The sequence below is a fragment of the Procambarus clarkii genome, chromosome 73 (assembly GCF_040958095.1).
Source record: "Procambarus clarkii isolate CNS0578487 chromosome 73, FALCON_Pclarkii_2.0, whole genome shotgun sequence".
NCBI classification, from domain to species: Eukaryota; Metazoa; Arthropoda; class Malacostraca; order Decapoda; family Cambaridae; genus Procambarus; species Procambarus clarkii.
Genome location: NC_091222.1, coordinates 3,153,607 through 3,171,005, shown reverse-complemented (window position 1 = coordinate 3,171,005; position 17,399 = coordinate 3,153,607).

Here is a 17,399-nt window from a genome sequence, read left to right as displayed (position 1 = left end):
CTCAGGTCTGGAAATTGGGATGTTTGGATTATTTTGAAAACTGCATTGGAGTTTGTGCAAAATGTGACTCACTGCCGCTTTCAGTACTTGGCATATGTTGGGTATAAAAAGTCGTAATTTCAAACAGCAAATACGTGCAGAGAGCCGACAGAATTTGGCTCCAAAATATGGCTCAGGCCTCAAAATTGTGATATTTAGGATATTTTGAAAACTGCAGGGGAGTTTGTGCAAAATGTGACTCACTGCCGCTTTCAGGACTTGGTATATGTTGGGTATAAAAAGTCGTAATTTCAAACTGCGAATACGTGCATAGAGCCAGAATTTGCCTCCAATATATGGCTCAGGCCTCGAAATTGGGATGTTTGGAATATTTTGAAAACTGCAGGGAGGTTTGGGACAAATGTGACCAAACGCCGCTTTCAATACTTCGCATATGTTGGGTATAAAAAAGTCGTAATTTCAAACTGCGAATACGTGCAGAGAGCCAGAATTTGGCTCCAAAATATGGCTCAGGCCTCAAAATTGGGATATATAGGATATTTTGAAAACTGCAGGGGAGTTTGTGCAAAATGTGACTTAATGCCGCTCTCAGTACTTGGCATATATTGGGTATAAAAAGTCGTAATTTCAAACAGCGAATACGTGCAGAGAGCCAGAATTTGGCTCCAAAATATGGCTCAGGCCTCGAAATAGGGATGTTTGGGATATTTTGAAAACTGCAGGGAGGTTTGGGACAAATATCACCAAACGCCTCTTTCAGTACTTGGCATATGTTGGGTATAAAAATCGTAATTTCAAACTGCAAATACGTGCAGAGAGCCAGAATTTGGCTCCAAAATATGGAACAGGCCTCGAAATTTGGATGTTTGGGATATTTTTAAAACTGCAGGGAGGTTTGGGAAATATGTGACTAAACGCCGCTTTCGGTACTTGGCATATTTTGGGTATAAAAATTCGTAATTTCAAACAGCGAATACGTGCAGAGAGCCAGAATTTGGCTGGAAAATATGGCTCAGGCCTCGAAATTGGGATGTTTGGGATATTTTGAAAACTGCAGGGGACTTTGTGCAAAATGTGACTCACTGCCGCTTTCAGTACTTGGCATATGTTGGGTATAAAAAGTCGTATTTTCAAACTACGAATACGTGCAGAGAGCCAGAATTTGGCTCGAAAATATGGCTCAGGCCTCGAAATTGGGATGTTTGGGATATTTTGAAAAGTGCAGGGAGGTTTGGGACAAATTTGACCAAACGCCGCTTTCAGTACTTGGCATATGTTGGGTATAAAAAAGTCGTAATTACAAACTGCGAATACGTGCAGAGATCCAAAATTTGGCTCCAAAATACTGCTCAGGCCTCGAAATTGGGATGTTTGGGATATTTTGAAAACTGCAGGGGAATTTGTGCAAAATGTGAAACACTGACGCTTTCAGTACTTGGCATATGTTGGGTATAAAAAGTCGTAAAATCAAACTGCGAATACGTGCAGAGAGCAAGAATTTGGCTCCAAGATATGGCTCTGGCCTCGAAATTTTGATGTTTGGGATATTTTGAAAACTGCATGGTGGTTTGGGACAAATGTGACCATACGCCGCTTTCAGTACTTGGCATATGTTGGGTATAAAAAGTCGTAAGTTCAAACAGCAAATACGTGCAGAGAGCCAGAATTTGGCTCCAAAATATGGCTCAGGCCTCGAAATTGGGATGTTTGAGATATTTTGAAAACTGCAGGGAGGTTTGGGAAATATGTGACCAAACGCCTCTTTCAGTACTTGGAATATGTTGGGTATAAAAACTCGTAATTTCAAACTGCGAATGCGTGGTGAAAGCCAGAATTTGGCTCCAAAATATGGCTCAGGCCTCGAAATCCGGATATTGGGGATATTTTGAAAACTGCAATGGAGTTTGTGCAAAATGTGACTCACTGCCGCTTTCAGTACTTGGCATATGTTGGGTATAAAAAATCGTAATTTCAAAAAAACGAATACGTGCAGAGAGCCAGAATTTTGCTCCAAAATATGGCTCAGGCCTCGAAATTGGGATCTTTATGATATTTTGAAAATTGCAGGGGGGATTGGGACAAATGTGACCAAACGCCGCTTTCAGTACTTGGCATATGTTGGGTATAAAAATTCGTAATTTCAAACTGCGAATACGTGCAGAGAGCCAGAATTTGGCTGGAAAATATGGCTCAGGCCTCGAAATTGGGATGTTTGGGATATTTTGAAAACTGCAGGGGACTTTGTGCAAAATGTGATTCACTGCCGCTTTCAGTACTTTGCATATGTTGGGTATAAAAAGTCGTAATTTCAAACTGCGAATACGTGCAGAGAGCCAGAATTTGGGCAGAAAATATGGCTCAGGCCTCGAAATTGGGATGTTTGGGATATTTTGAAAACTGCAGGGGACTTTGTGCAAATGTGACTCACTGCCACTTTCAGTACTTGGCATATGTTGGGTATAAAAAAGTCGTAATTTCAAACTGCGAATACGTGCAGAGAGCCTGAATTTGGCTCCAAAATATGGCTGAGGCCTCGAAATTTAGATGTTTGTGATATTTTGAAAACTGCAGGGAGGTTTGGGAAATATGTGACCTAACGCCGTTTTCAGTACTTGGCATATGTTGGGTATAAAAATTCGTAATTTCAAACAGCGAATACGTGCAGAGAGCCAGAATTTTGCTCCAAAATATGGCTCAGGCCTCGAAATTGGGATGTTTGGGATATTTTGAAAACTGCAGGGAGGTTTGGGACAAATATGACCAAACGCCGCTTTCAGTACTTGGCATATGTTGGGTTTAAAAATCGCAATTTCAAACTGCAAATACGTGCAGAGAGCCAGAATTTGGCTCCAAAATATGGCTCAGGCCTCGAAATTGGGATATTTGGGATATTTCGAAAACTGCAGGGGACTTTGTTCAAAATGTGACTCACTGCCGCTTTCAGTACTTGGCATATGTTTGGTATAAAAAAGTCGTAATTCCAAACTGCGAATACATGCATAGAGCCAGAATTTGGCTGTAAAATATGGATCAGGACTCGAAATTGGGATATTTGGGATATTTCGAAAACTGCAGGGGAGTTTGTGCAAAATGTCACTCACTGCCGCTTTCAGGACTTGGCATGTGTTGGGTATAAAAAGTCATAATTTCAAACTGCGAATACGTGCATAGAGACAGAATTTGCCTCCAAAATATAGCTCAGGCCTCGAAATTGGTATGTTTGGGATATTTTGAAAACTGCTGGGGGTTTGGGACAAATGTGACCAAACGCCGCTTTCAATACTTGGCATATGTTGAGTATGAAAAGTCGTTATTTCAAACTACGAATAAAGCAGAGAGCCTGAATTTGGCTCCAAAATATTGCTCAGTCCTCGAAATTGGGATGTTTGGGATATTTTGAAAACTGGATGGGAGTTTGGGACATATATGACCAAACGCCGCTTTCAGTACTTGGCATATGTTGGGTGTAAAAGTCGTAATTTCAAACAGCGAATACGTGCAAAGAGCCTGAATTTGGCTCCAAAATATGGCTCAGGCCTCGAAATTGTGATGTTTGGGATATTTTGAAAACTGAAGGGAGGTTTGGGACAAATATGACCAAACGCCGCTTTCAGTACTTGGCATATGTTGGGTATAAAAATCGTAATTTCAAACTGCAAATACGTGCAGAGAGCCAGAATTTGCCTCCAAAATATGGATCAAGCCTCGAAATTTGGATTTTTGGGATATTTTGAAAACTGCAGGGAGGTTTGGGAAATATGTGACCAAACGCCGCTTTCATTACTTGGCATATGTTGGGTATAAAAATTCGTAATTTCAAACTGCGAATACGTGAAGAAAGCCAGAATTTGGCTCCAAAATATGGCTCAGGCCTCGAAATCGGGATATTTGGGATATTTTGAAAACGGCATTGGAGTTTGTGCAAAATGTGACTCACTGCCGCTTTCAGTACTTGGCATATGTTGGGTATAAAAAGTCGTAATTTAAAAAAAAACGAATACGTGCAGAGAGCCAGAATTTTGCTCCAAAATATGGCTCAGGCCTCGAAATTGGGATCTTTGGGATATTTTGAAAATTGCAGGGGGGATTGGGACAAATGTGACCAAACGCCGCTTTCAGTACTTGGCATATGTTGGGTATAAAAATTCGTAATTTCAAACTGCGAATACGTGCAGAGAGCCAGAATTTGGCTGCAAAATATGGCTCAGGCCTCGAAATGTGGATATTTAGGATATTTTGAAAACTGCAGGGGAGTTTGTGCAAAATGTGACTCAATGCCACTCTCAGTACTTGGCATATATTGGGTATAAAAAGTCGTAATTTCAAACAGCGAATACGTGCAGAGAGCCAGAATTTGGCTCCAAAATATTGCTCAGGCCTCGAAATTTGGATGTTTGGAATATTTTGAAAACTGCAGGGGAGTTTGTGCAAAATGTGACTCACTGCCGCTTTCAGGACTTGGTATATGTTGGGTATAAAAATTCGTAATTTCAAACTGCGAATACGTGCATAGAGCCAGAATTTGCCTCCAATATATGGCTCAGGCCTCGAAATTGGGATGTTTGGAATATTTTGAAAACTGCAGGGAGGTTTGGGACAAATGTGACCAAACGCCGCTTTCAGTACTTCGCATATGTTTGGTATAAAAAAGTCGTAATTTCAAACTGCGAATACGTGCAGAGAGCCAGAATTTGGCTCCAAAATATGGCTCAGGCCTCAAAATTGGGATATATAGGATATTTTGAAAACTGCAGGGGAGTTTGTGCAAAATGTGACTTAATGCCGCTCTCAGTACTTGGCATATATTGGGTATAAAAAGTCGTAATTTCAAACAGCGAATACGTGCAGAGAGACAGAATTTGGCTCCAAAATATGGCTCAGGCCTCGAAATAGGGATGTTTGGGATATTTTGAAAACTGCAGGGAGGTTTGGGACAAATATCACCAAACGATGCTTTCAGTACTTGGCATATGTTGGGTATAAAAATCGTAATTTCAAACTGCAAATACGTGCAGAGAGCCAGAATTTGGCTCCAAAATATGGAACAGGCCTCGAAATTTGGATGTTTGGGATTTTTTTAAAACTGCAGGGAGGTTTGGGAAATATGTGACTAAACGCCGCTTTCGGTACTTGGCATATTTTGGGTATAAAAATTCGTAATTTCAAACAGCGAATACGTACAGAGAGCCAGAATTTGGCTGGAAAATATGGCTCAGGCCTCGAAATTGGGATGTTTGGGATATTTTGAAAACTGCAGGGGACTTTGTGCAAAATGTGAGTCACTGCCGCTTTCAGTACTTGGCATATGTTGGGTATAAAAAGTCGTATTTTCAAACTACGAATACGTGCAGAGAGCCAGAATTTGGCTCGAAAATATGGCTCAGGCCTCGAAATTGGGATGTTTGGGATATTTTGAAAAGTGCAGGGAGGTTTGGGACAAATTTGACCAAACGCCGCTTTCAGTACTTGGCATATGTTGGGTATAAAAAAGTCGTAATTACAAACTGCGAATACGTGCAGAGATCCAAAATTTGGCTCCAAAATACTGCTCAGGCCTCGAAATTGGGATGTTTGGGATATTTTGAAAACTGCAGGGGAATTTGTGCAAAATGTGAAACACTGACGCTTTCAGTACTTGGCATATGTTGGGTATAAAAAGTCGTAATATCAAACTGCGAATACGTGCAGAGAGCAAGAATTTGGCTCCAAGATATGGCTCTGGGCTCGAAATTGGGATGTTTGGGATATTTTGAAAACTGCATGGTGGTTTGGGACAAATGTGACCATACGCCGCTTTCATTACTTGGCATATGTTGGGTATAAAAAGTCGTAAGTTCAAACAGCAAATACGTGCAGAGAGCCAGAATTTGGCTCCAAAATATGGCTCAGGCCTCGAAATTGGGATGTTTGGGATATTTTGAAAACTGCAGGGAGGTTTGGGAAATATGTGACCAAACGCCTCTTTCAGTACTTGGAATATGTTGGGTATAAAAACTCGTAATTTCAAACTGCGAATGCGTGGTGAAAGCCAGAATTTGGCTCCAAAATATGGCTCAGGCCTCGAAATCGGGATATTGGGGATATTTTGAAAACTGCAATGGAGTTTGTGCAAAATGTGACTCACTGCCGCTTTCAGTACTTGGCATATGTTGGGTATAAAAAGTCGTATTTTCAAACAGCGAATACGTGCAGAGAGCCAGAATTTTACTCCAAAATATGGCTCAGGCCTCGAAATTGGGATCTTTGGGATATTTTGAAAATTGCAGGGGGAATTGGGACAAATGTGACCAAACGCCGATTTCAGTACTTGGCATATGTTGGGTATAAAAATTCGTAATTTCAAACTGCGAATACGTGCATAGAGCCAGAATTTGGCTGGAAAATATGGCTCAGGCCTCGAAATTGGGATGTTTAGGATATTTTGAAAACTGCAGGGGACTTTGTGCAAAATGTGATTCACTGCCGCTTTCAGTACTTTGCATATGTTGGGTATAAAAATTCGTAATTTCAAACTGCGAATACGTGCAGAGAGCCAGAATTTGGGCAGAAAATATGGCTCAGGCCTCGAAATTGGGATGTTTGGGATATTTTGAAAACTGCAGGGGACTTTGTGCAAATGTGACTCACTGCCACTTTCAGTACTTGGCATATGTTGGGTATAAAAAAGTCGTAATTTCAAACTGCGAATACGTGCAGAGAGCCTGAATTTGGCTACAAAATATGGCTGAGGCCTCGAAATTTAGATGTTTGTGATATTTTGAAAACTGCAGGGAGGTTTGGGAAATATGTGACCAAACGCCGCTTTCAGTACTTTGTATATGTTGGGTATAAAAAAGTCGTAATTTCAAACTGCGAATACGTTCAGAGAGCCTGAATTTGGCTCCAAAATATGGATCAGGCCTCGAAATTTAGATGTTTGGGATATTTTGAAAACTGCAGGGAGGTTTGGGAAATATGTGACCTAACGCCATTTTCAGTACTTGGCATATGTTGGGTATAAAAATTCGTAATTTCAAACAGCGAATACGTGCAGAGAGCCAGAATTTTGCTCCAAAATATGGCTCAGGCCTTGAAATTGGGATGTTTGGGATATTTTGAAAACTGCAGGGAGGTTTGGGACAAATATGACCAAACGCCGCTTTCAGTACTTGACATATGTTGGGTTTAAAAATCGTAATTTCAAACTGCAAATACGTGCAGAGAGCCAGAATTTGGCTCCAAAATATGCCTCAGGCCTCGAAATTGGGATATTTGGGATATTTCGAAAACTGCAGGGGACTTTGTTCAAAATGTGACTCACTGCCGCTTTCAGTACTTGGCATATGTTTGGTATAAAAAAGTCGTAATTCCAAACTGCGAATACATGCATAGAGCCAGAATTTGGCTGTAAAATATGGATCAGGCCTCGAAATTGGGATATTTGGGATATTTCGAAAACTGCAGGGGAGTTTGTGCAAAATGTCACTCACTGCCGCTTTCAGTACTTGGCATATGTTGGGTATAAAAATCGTAATTTCAAACTGCAAATACGTGCAGAGAGCCAGAATTTGGCTCCAAAATATGGATCAAGCCTCGAAATTTGGATTTTTGGGATATTTTGAAAACTGCAGGGAGGTTTGGGAAATATGTGACCAAACGCCGCTTTCAGTACTTGGCATATGTTGGGTATAAAAATTCGTAATTTCAAACTGCGAATACGTGCAGAGAGCCAGAATTTGGCTGGAAAATATGGCTCAGGCCTCGAAATCGGGATATTTGGGATATTTTGAAAACTGCATTGGAGTTTGTGCAAAATGTGACTCACTGCCGCTTTCAGTACTTGGCATATGTTGGGTATAAAAAGTCGTAATTTCAAAAAAACGAATACGTGCAGAGAGCCAGAATTTTGCTCCAAAATATGGCTCAGGCCTCGAAATTGGGGCCTTTGGGATATTTTGAAAATTGCAGGGGGGATTGGGACAAATGTGACCAAACGCCGCTTTCAGTACTTGGCATATGTTGGGTATAAAAATTCGTAATTTCAAACTGCGAATACGTGCAGAGAGCCAGAATTTGGCTGGAAAATATGGCTCAGGCCTCGAAATTGGGATATTTAGGATATTTTGAAAACTGCAGGGGAGTTTGTGCAAAATGTGACTCAATGCCACTCTCAGTACTTGGCATATATTGGGTATAAAAAGTCGTAATTTCAAACAGCGAATACGTGCAGAGAGCCAGAATTTGGCTCCAAAATATTGCTCAGGCCTCGAAATTGGGATGTTTGGAATATTTCGAAAATTGCAGGGGGGAGTGGGACAAATGTGACCAAACGCCGCTTTCAGTACTTGGCATATGTTGGGTATAAAAGTCGTAATTTCAAACAACGAATACGTGCAGAGAGCCTGAATTTGGCTCCAAAATATGGCTCAGGCCTCGAAATAGGGATGTTTGGGTTATTTTGAAAACTGCAGGGAGGTTTGGGACAAATATGACCAAACGCCGCTTTCAGTACTTGGCATATGTTGGGTATAAAAATCGTAATTTCAAACTGCAAATACGTGCAGAGAGCCAGAATTTGGCTCCAAAATATGGATCATTCTTCGAAATTTGGATGTTTGGGATATTTTTAAAACTGCAAGGAGGTTTGGGAAATATGTGACTAAACGCCGCTTTCGGTACTTGGCATATTTTGGGTATAAAAATTCGTAATTTCAAACAGCGAATACGTGCAGAGAGCCAGAATTTGGCTGGAAAATATGGCTCAGGCCTCGAAATTGGGATGTTTGGGATATTTTGAAAACTGCAGGGGACTTTGTGCAAAATGTGACTCACTGCTGCTTTCAGTACTTGGCATATGTTGGGTATAAAAAGTCGTAATATCAAACTGCGAATACGTGCATAGAGCCAGAATTTGCCTCCAAAATATGGCTCAGGCCTTGAAATTGGTATGTTTGGGATATTTTGAAAACTGCTGGGGGGTTTGGGACAAATGTGACCAAACGCCGCTTTCAGTACTTGGCATATGTTGAGTATGAAAATTCGTAATTTCAAATTGCGAATACGTGCAGAGAGCCTGAATTTGGCTCCAAAATATGGATCAGGCCCCGAAATTTGGATGTTTGGGATATTTTGAAAACTGCAGGGAGGTTTGGGAAATATGTGACCAAACGCCGCTTTCAATACTTGGCATATGTTGGGTATAAAAATTCGTAATTTCAAACTGCGAATATGTGCAGAAAACCAGAATTTGGCTCCAGAATATGGCTCAGGCCTCGAAATTGGGATATTTGGGATATTTTGAAAACTGCATTGGAGTTTGTGCAAAATGTGACTCACTTCTGCTTTCAGTACTTGGCATATGTTGGGTAAAAAAAGTCGTAACTTCAAACAGCGAATACGTGCAGAGAGCCAGAATTTTGCTCCAAAATATGGCTCAGGCCTCGAAATTGGGATGTTTGGGATATTTTGAAAACTGCAGGGAGGTTTGAGACAAATATGACCAAACGCCACTTTCAGTACTTGGCATATGTTGGGTTTAAAAATCGTAATTTTTAACTGCAAATACGTGCAGAGAGCCAGAATTTGGCTCCAAAATATGGCTCAGGCCTCGAAATTGAGATATTTGGAAATATTTTGAAAACTGCAGGGGACTTTGTGCAAAATGTGACTCACTGCCTCTTTTAGTACTTGGCATATGTTGGGTATAAAAAAGTCGTAATTCCAAACTGCGAATACGTGCACAGAGCCAGAATTTGGCTGTAAAATATGGATCAGGCCTCGAAATTGGGATATTTCGGATATTTCGAAAACTGCAGGGGAGTTTGTGCAAAATGTCACTCACTGCCGCTTTCAGGACTTGGCTTGTGTTGGGTATAAAAAGACGTAATTTCAAACTGCGAATACGTGCATAGAGCCAGAATTTACATCCAAAATATGGCTCAGGCCTCGAAATTGGTATGTTTGGGATATTTTGAAAACTGCTGGGGGGTTTGGGACAAATGTGACCAAACGCCGCTTTCAGTACTTGGCATATGTTGAGTATGAAAATTCGTAATTTCAAACTGCGAATACGTGCAGATAGCCTGAATTTGGCTCCAAAATATGGATCAGGCCCCGAAATTTGGATGTTTGGGATAGTTTGAAAACTGCTGGGAGGTTTGGGAAATATGTGACCAAACGCCGCTTTCAATACTTGGCATATGTTGGGTATAAAAATTCGTAATTTCAAACTGCGAATACGTGCAGAAAACCAGAATTTGGCTCCAGAATATGGCTCAGGCCTCGAAATTGGGATATTTGGGATATTTTGAAAACTGCATTGGAGTTTGTGCAAAATGTGACTCACTTCCGCTTTCAGGACTTGGCATGTGTTGGGTATAAAAAGTCGTAATTTCAAACTGCGAATACGTGCATAGAGCCAGAATTTGCCTCCAAAATATTTGCCTCCAAAATTTCACTCACTGCCGCTTTCAGGACTTGGCATGTGTTGGGTATAAAAAGTCGTAATTTCAAACTGCGAATACGTGCATAGAGTATTTAGGCTCGCTGCACGTATTACCAGTTTGAAATTACAACTTTTCATACCCAACATATGCCAAGTACTGAAAGCAGCGTTTGGTCACATTTGTCCCAAACCCCCCTGCAGTTTTCAAAATATCCCAAACATCTCAATTTCGTGGCCTGAGCCATATTTCGAAGGCAAATTCTGGCTCTATGTACGTATTCGCAGTGTGAAATTACGACTTTTTATACCCAACATATACCAAGTCCTGAAAGCGGCAGTGAGTCACATTTTTCACAAACTCCCCTGCAGTTTTCAAAATATCCTAAATATCCCAGGTTTGAGGCCTGAGCCATATTTTGGAGCTAAATTCTGGCTCTCTGCACGTATTTGCTGTTTGAAATTACGACTTTTTATACCCAACATATGCCAAGTACTGAAAGCGGCAGTGAGTCACATTTTGCACAAACTCCAATGCAGTTTTCAAAATATCCCAAATATCCCGATTTCGAGACCTGAGCCATATTTTGGAGTCACATTTTGCACAAACTCCAATGCAGTTTTCAAAATATCCCAAATATCCCGATTTCGAGGCCTGAGCCATATTTTGGAGCCAAATTCTGACTCTCTGCACGTATTCGCAGTTTGAAATTACGAATTTTTATACAAAACATATGCCAAGTACTGAAAGCGGCGTTTAGTCACATATTTCCCAAACCTCCCTGCAGTTTTCAAAATATCCCAAACATCCAAATTTCGAGGCCTGATCCATATTTTAGAGCCAAATTCTGGCTCTCTGCACGTATTTGCAGTTTGAAATTACGATTTTTATACCCAACATATGCCAAGTACTGAAAGCGGCGTTTGGTCACATTTGTCCCAAACCCCCCTGCAGTTTTCAAAATATCCCAAACATCTCAATTTCGAGGCCTGAGCCATATTTCGAAGGCAAATTCTGGCTCTATGTACGTATTCGCAGTGTGAAATTACGACTTTTTATACCCAACATATACCAAGTCCTGAAAGCGGCAGTGAGTCACATTTTTCACAAACTCCCCTGCAGTTTTCAAAATATCCTAAATATCCCAAGTTTGAGGCCTGAGCCATATTTTGGAGCTAAATTCTGGCTCTCTGCAAGTATTTGCTGTTTGAAATTACGACTTTTTATACCCAACATATGCCAAGTACTGAAAGCGGCAGTGAGTCACATTTTGCACAAACTCCAATGCAGTTTTCAAAATATCCCAAATATCCCGATTTCGAGACCTGAGCCATATTTTGGAGTCACATTTTGCACAAACTCCAATGCAGTTTTCAAAATATCCCAAATATCCCGATTTCGAGGCCTGAGCCATATTTTGGAGCCAAATTCTGACTCTCTGCACGTATTCGCAGTTTGAAATTACGAATTTTTATACAAAACATATGCCAAGTACTGAAAGCGGCGTTTAGTCACATATTTCCCAAACCTCCCTGCAGTTTTCAAAATATCCCAAACATCCAAATTTCGAGGCCTGATCCATATTTTGGAGTTAAATTCTGGCTCTCTGCACGTATTTGCAGTTTGAAATTACGATTTTTATACCCAACATATGCCAAGTACTGAAAGCGGCGTTTGGTCACATTTGTCTCAAACCTTCCTACAGTTTTCAAAATATCCAAAACATCCCAATTTCGAGGCCTGAGCCATATTTTCCAGTCAAATTCTGGCTCTCTGCACGTATTCGCCGTTTGAAATTACGAGTTTTATACCCAACATATGCCAAGTACTTAAAGCGCCGTTTGGTCATATTTGTCCCAAACTCCCCTGCAGTTTTCAAAATATCCCAAACATCCCAATTTCGAGGCCTGAGCCATACTTTCCAGCCAAATTCTGGCTCTCTCCACGTATTCGCAGTTTGAAATTGCCACTTTTTTATACCCAACATATGCCATGTACTGAAAGAGGCGTTTGGTCACATTTGTACAAATCCCCCCCTGCAATTTTCAAAATATCCCAAACATCCCAATTTCGAGGCCTAAGCCATATTTTGGAGCCAAATTCAGGCTCTCTGCACGTATTCGCAGTTTGAAATTACGACTTTTTTATACCCAAAATATGCCAAGTACTGGAAGCAGCGTTTGGTCACATTTGTCCCAATCCCCCCTGCAATTTTCAAAATATCCCAAACATCCCAATTTCGAGGCCTGAGCCATATTTTGGAGCAAAATTTTGGCTCTAGCACGTATTCGCTGTTTGAAATTACGACTTTTTATATCCAACATATGCCAAGTACTGAAAGCGGCAGTGAGTCACATTTTGCACAAACTCCAATGCAGTTTTCAAAATATCCCAAATATCCCGATTTCGAGGCCTGAGCCATATTTGGAGCGAAATTCTGGCTCTCTGCACTTATTCGCTGTTGAAATTACGACTTTTTATACCCAACATATGCCAAGTACTGAAAGCGGCAGTGAGTCACATTTTGCACAAACTCCAATGCAATTTTCGAAATAATCCAAACATCCCAATTTCGAGGCCTGAACCATATTTTCGAGCCAAATTCTGGCTCTCTGCACGTATTCGCAGTTTGAAATTACGAATTTTTTATACCCAACATATGCGAAGTACTGAAAGCGGCGTTTGGTCACATTTGTCCCAAACCTCCCTGCAGTTTTTAAAATATTCCAAACATCCCAATTTCGAGGCCTGAGCCATATTTTGGAGCCAAATTCAGGCTCGCTGCACATATTCGCAGTTTGAAATTACGACTTTTTATACCCAACATATGTCAAGTACTGAAAGCGGCATTGAGTCACATTTTGCACAAAGTCCCCTGCAGTTTTCAAAATATCCCAAACATCCCAATATCGAGGCCTGAGCCATATTTTCCAGCCAAATTCTGGCTCTCTGCACGTATTCGCTGTTTGAAATTACGAATTTTTATACCCAACATATGCCAAGTACTGAAAGCGGCATTTGGTCACATTTGTCACAATCCCCCCTGCAATTTTCAAAATATCCCAAATATCCCAATTTCAAGGTCTGAGCCATATTTTGGAGCCAAATTCTGGCTCTCTGCACGTATTCGCTGTTTGAAATTACGACTTTTTATACCCAAAATATGCCAAGTACTGAAAGCGGCATTGAGTCACATTTTGCACAAACTCCCCTGCAGTTTTCAAAATATCCTAAATATCCCAATTTTGAGGCCTGAGCCATATTTTGGAGCCAAATTCTGGCTCTCTGCACGTATTTGCTGTTTGAAATTACGACTTTTCATTTCCAACATATGCCAAATACTGAGCAGCGGCAGTGAGTCACATTTTGCACAAACTCCAATGCGGTTTTAAAAATAATCCAAACATCCCAAATTCGAGGCCTGAGACATATTTTCGAGCCAAATTTGGGCTCGCTGCACGTATTATTAGTTTGAAATTACAACTTTTTTATACCCAACATATGCGAAGTACTGAAAGCGGCGTTTGGTCACATTTGTCCCAAACCTCCCTGCGGTTTTCAAAATATTCCAAACATCCCAATTTCGAGGCCTGAGCCATATTTTGAAGGCAAATTCTGGCTCTCTGCATGTATTCGCAGTTTGAAATTACGACTTTTTTATACCCAACATATGCGAAGTACTGAAAGCGGCGTTTGGTCACATTTGTTCCAAACCTCCCTGCGGTTTTCAAAATATTCCAAACATCCCAATTTCGAGGCCTGAGCCATATTTTGGAGCCAAATTTAGGCTCGCTGCACGTATTACCAGTTTGAAATTACAACTTATCACACCCAACATATGCCAAGTACTGAAAGCGGCGTTTGGTCACATTTGTCCCAAACCCCCCTGCAGTTTTCAAAATATCCCAAACATCCCAATTTCGAGGCCCGAGCTATATTTTGAAGGCTAATTCTGGCTCTATGTACGTTTTCGCAGTTTGAAATTACGACTTTTTATACCCAACATATACCAAGTCCTGAAAGCGGCAGTGAGTCACATTTTTCACAAACTCCCCTGCAGTTTTCAAAATATCCTAAATATCCCAAGGTTTAGGCCTGAGCCATATTTTGGAGCTAAATTCTGGCTCTCTGCACGTATTTGCTGTTTGAAATTACGACTTTTTATACCCAACATATGCCAAGTACTGAAAGTGGCGTTTGGTCACATTTGTCCCAAACCTCCCTGCAGTTTTCAAAATATTCCAAACATCCCTATTTAGAGACCTGAGATATATTTTGGAGCCAAATTCATGCTCTCTGTAAGTATTCGCAGTTTGATATTACGACTTTTTATACCCAACATATGCCAAGTGCTGAAAGCGGCAGTGTTTCACATTTTGCACAAACTCCCCTGCAGTGTTCAAAATATCCTAAACATCCCAATTTCGAGGCCTGAGCCATATTTTGGAGCGAAATTCTGGCTCTCAGCACGTATTCGCAGTTTGAAATTACGATTTTTTATACACAACATATGCCAAGTACTGAAAACGGCGTTTATTCACATGTGTCCCAAACCTCCCTGCAGTTTTCAAAATATCCCAAACATCCCAATTTCGAGGCCAGAGCCATATTTTGGAGCCAAATTCTTGCTCTCTGTACGTATTCGCAGTTTGATATTACGACTTTTTATACCCAACATATGCCAAGTACTTAAAGCGGCAGTGTTTCACATTTTGCACAAACTCCCCTGCAGTTTTCAAAATATCCCAAACATCCCAATTTCGAGGCCTGAGCCATATTTTGGAGCCAAATTCTGGCTCTCTGCACGTATTCGCAGTTTGAAATTACGAATTTTTATACCCAACATACGCCAAGTACTAAAAGCGGTTTTTGGTCACATTTGTCCCAATCTCCCCTGCAGTTTTCAAAATATCCCAAACATCCCAATTTCGAGGCCTGAGTCATATTTTCGAGCCAAATTCTGGCTCTTTGCACGTATTCGTAGTTTGAAAATACGACTTTTTATACCCAACATATGCCAAGCACTGAAAGCGGCAGTGAGTCACATTTTGCACAAAGTCCCCTGCAGTTTTCAAAATATCCCAAACATCCCAATTTTGAGGCCTGAGCCATATTTTCCAGCCAAATTCTCGTTCTCTGCACGTATTCGCAGTTTGAAATTACGACTTTTTATACTTAACATATGCCAAGTACTGAAAGCGGCGTTTGGTCACATTTGTTCCAATCCCCCCTGCAATTTTCACTAATATCCCAAACATCCCAATTTCGAGGCCTCAGCCATACTTTGGAGCAAAATTCTGGCTCTGCACGTATTCGCTGTTTGAAATTACGACTTTTTATACCCCACATATGCCAAGTACTGAAAGCGGCTGTGAGTCACATTTTGCACAAACTCCAATGCAGTTTTCAAAATATCTCAAATATCCCGATTTTGAGGCCTGAGCCATATTTTCGAGCCAAATTCTGGCTCTTTGCACGTATTCGTAATTTGAAAATACGACTTTTTATACCCAACGTATGCAAAGTACTGAAAGCGGCAGTGAGTCACATTTTGCACAAAGTCCCCTGCAGTTTTCAAAATATCTAAAACATCTCAATTTCGAGGCCTGTGCCATATTTTCCAGCCAAATTCTGGCTCTCTGCACGTATTCGCAGTTTGAAATTACGACTTTTCATACCCAACATATGCCAAGTACTGAAAGCGGCGTTTGGTCACATTTGTCCCAATTCCCCCATGCAATTTTCAAAATATCCCAAACATCCCAATTTCGAGGCCTGAGCCATATTTTGGAGCCAAATTTAGGCTCGCTGCACGTATTACCAGTTTAAAATTACAACTTATCATACCCAACATATGCCAAGTACTGAAAGCGGCGTTTGGTCACATTTGTCCCAATCCCCTCTACAATTTTCAAAATATCCCAAACATCCCAATTTCGAGGCCTGAGCCATATTTTGGAGCCAAATTCTGGCTCTCTGCACGTATTCGCTTTTTGAAATTACGAATTTTTATACACAACATATGCCAAGTACTGAAAGCGGCAGTGAGTTACATTTTGCACAAACTCCAATGCAGTTTTCAAAATATCCCAAATATCCCGATTTCGAGGCCTGAGCCATATTTTGGAGCCAAATTCTGGCTCTCTGCACTTATTCGCTGTTTGAAATTACGACTTTTTATACCCAACATATACCAAGTCCTGAAAGCGGCAGTGAGTCACATTTTTCACAAACTCCCCTGCAGTTTTCAAAATATCCTAAATATCCCAAGTTTGAGGCCTTAGCCATATTTTGGAGCTAAATTCTGTCTCTCTGTACGTATTTGCTGTTTGAAATTACGACTTTTTATACCCAACATATGCCAAGTACTAAAAGCGGCAGTGAGTCACATTTTGCACAAACTCCAATGCAGTTTTCAAAATATCCCAAATATCCCGTTTTCGAGGCCTGAGCCATATTTTGGTGCCAAATTCTGACTCTCTGCAAGTATTCGCAGTTTGAAATTACGAATTTTTATACCCAACATATGCCAAGTACTGAAAGCGGCGTTTAGTCACATATTTCCCAAACCTCCCTGCAGTTTTCAAAATATCCCAAACATCCAAATTTCGAGGCCTGATCCATATTCTGGAGCCAAATTCTGGCTCTCTGCACGTATTTGCAGTTTGAAATTACGATTTTTATACCCAACATATGCCAAGTACTGAAAGCGGCGTTTGGTCACATTTGTCTCAAACCTTCCTGCAGTTTTCAAAATATCCCAAACATCCCAATTTCGAGGCCTGAGCCATATTTTCCAGCCAAATTCTGGCTCTCTGCACGAATTCGCTGTTTGAAATTAAGAGTTTTATACCCAACATATGCCAAGTACTTAAAGCGCCGTTTGGTCATATTTATCCCAAACTCCCCTGCAGTTTTCAAAATATCCCAAACATCCCAATTTCGAGGCCTGAGCCATATTTTGGAGCCAAATTCTGG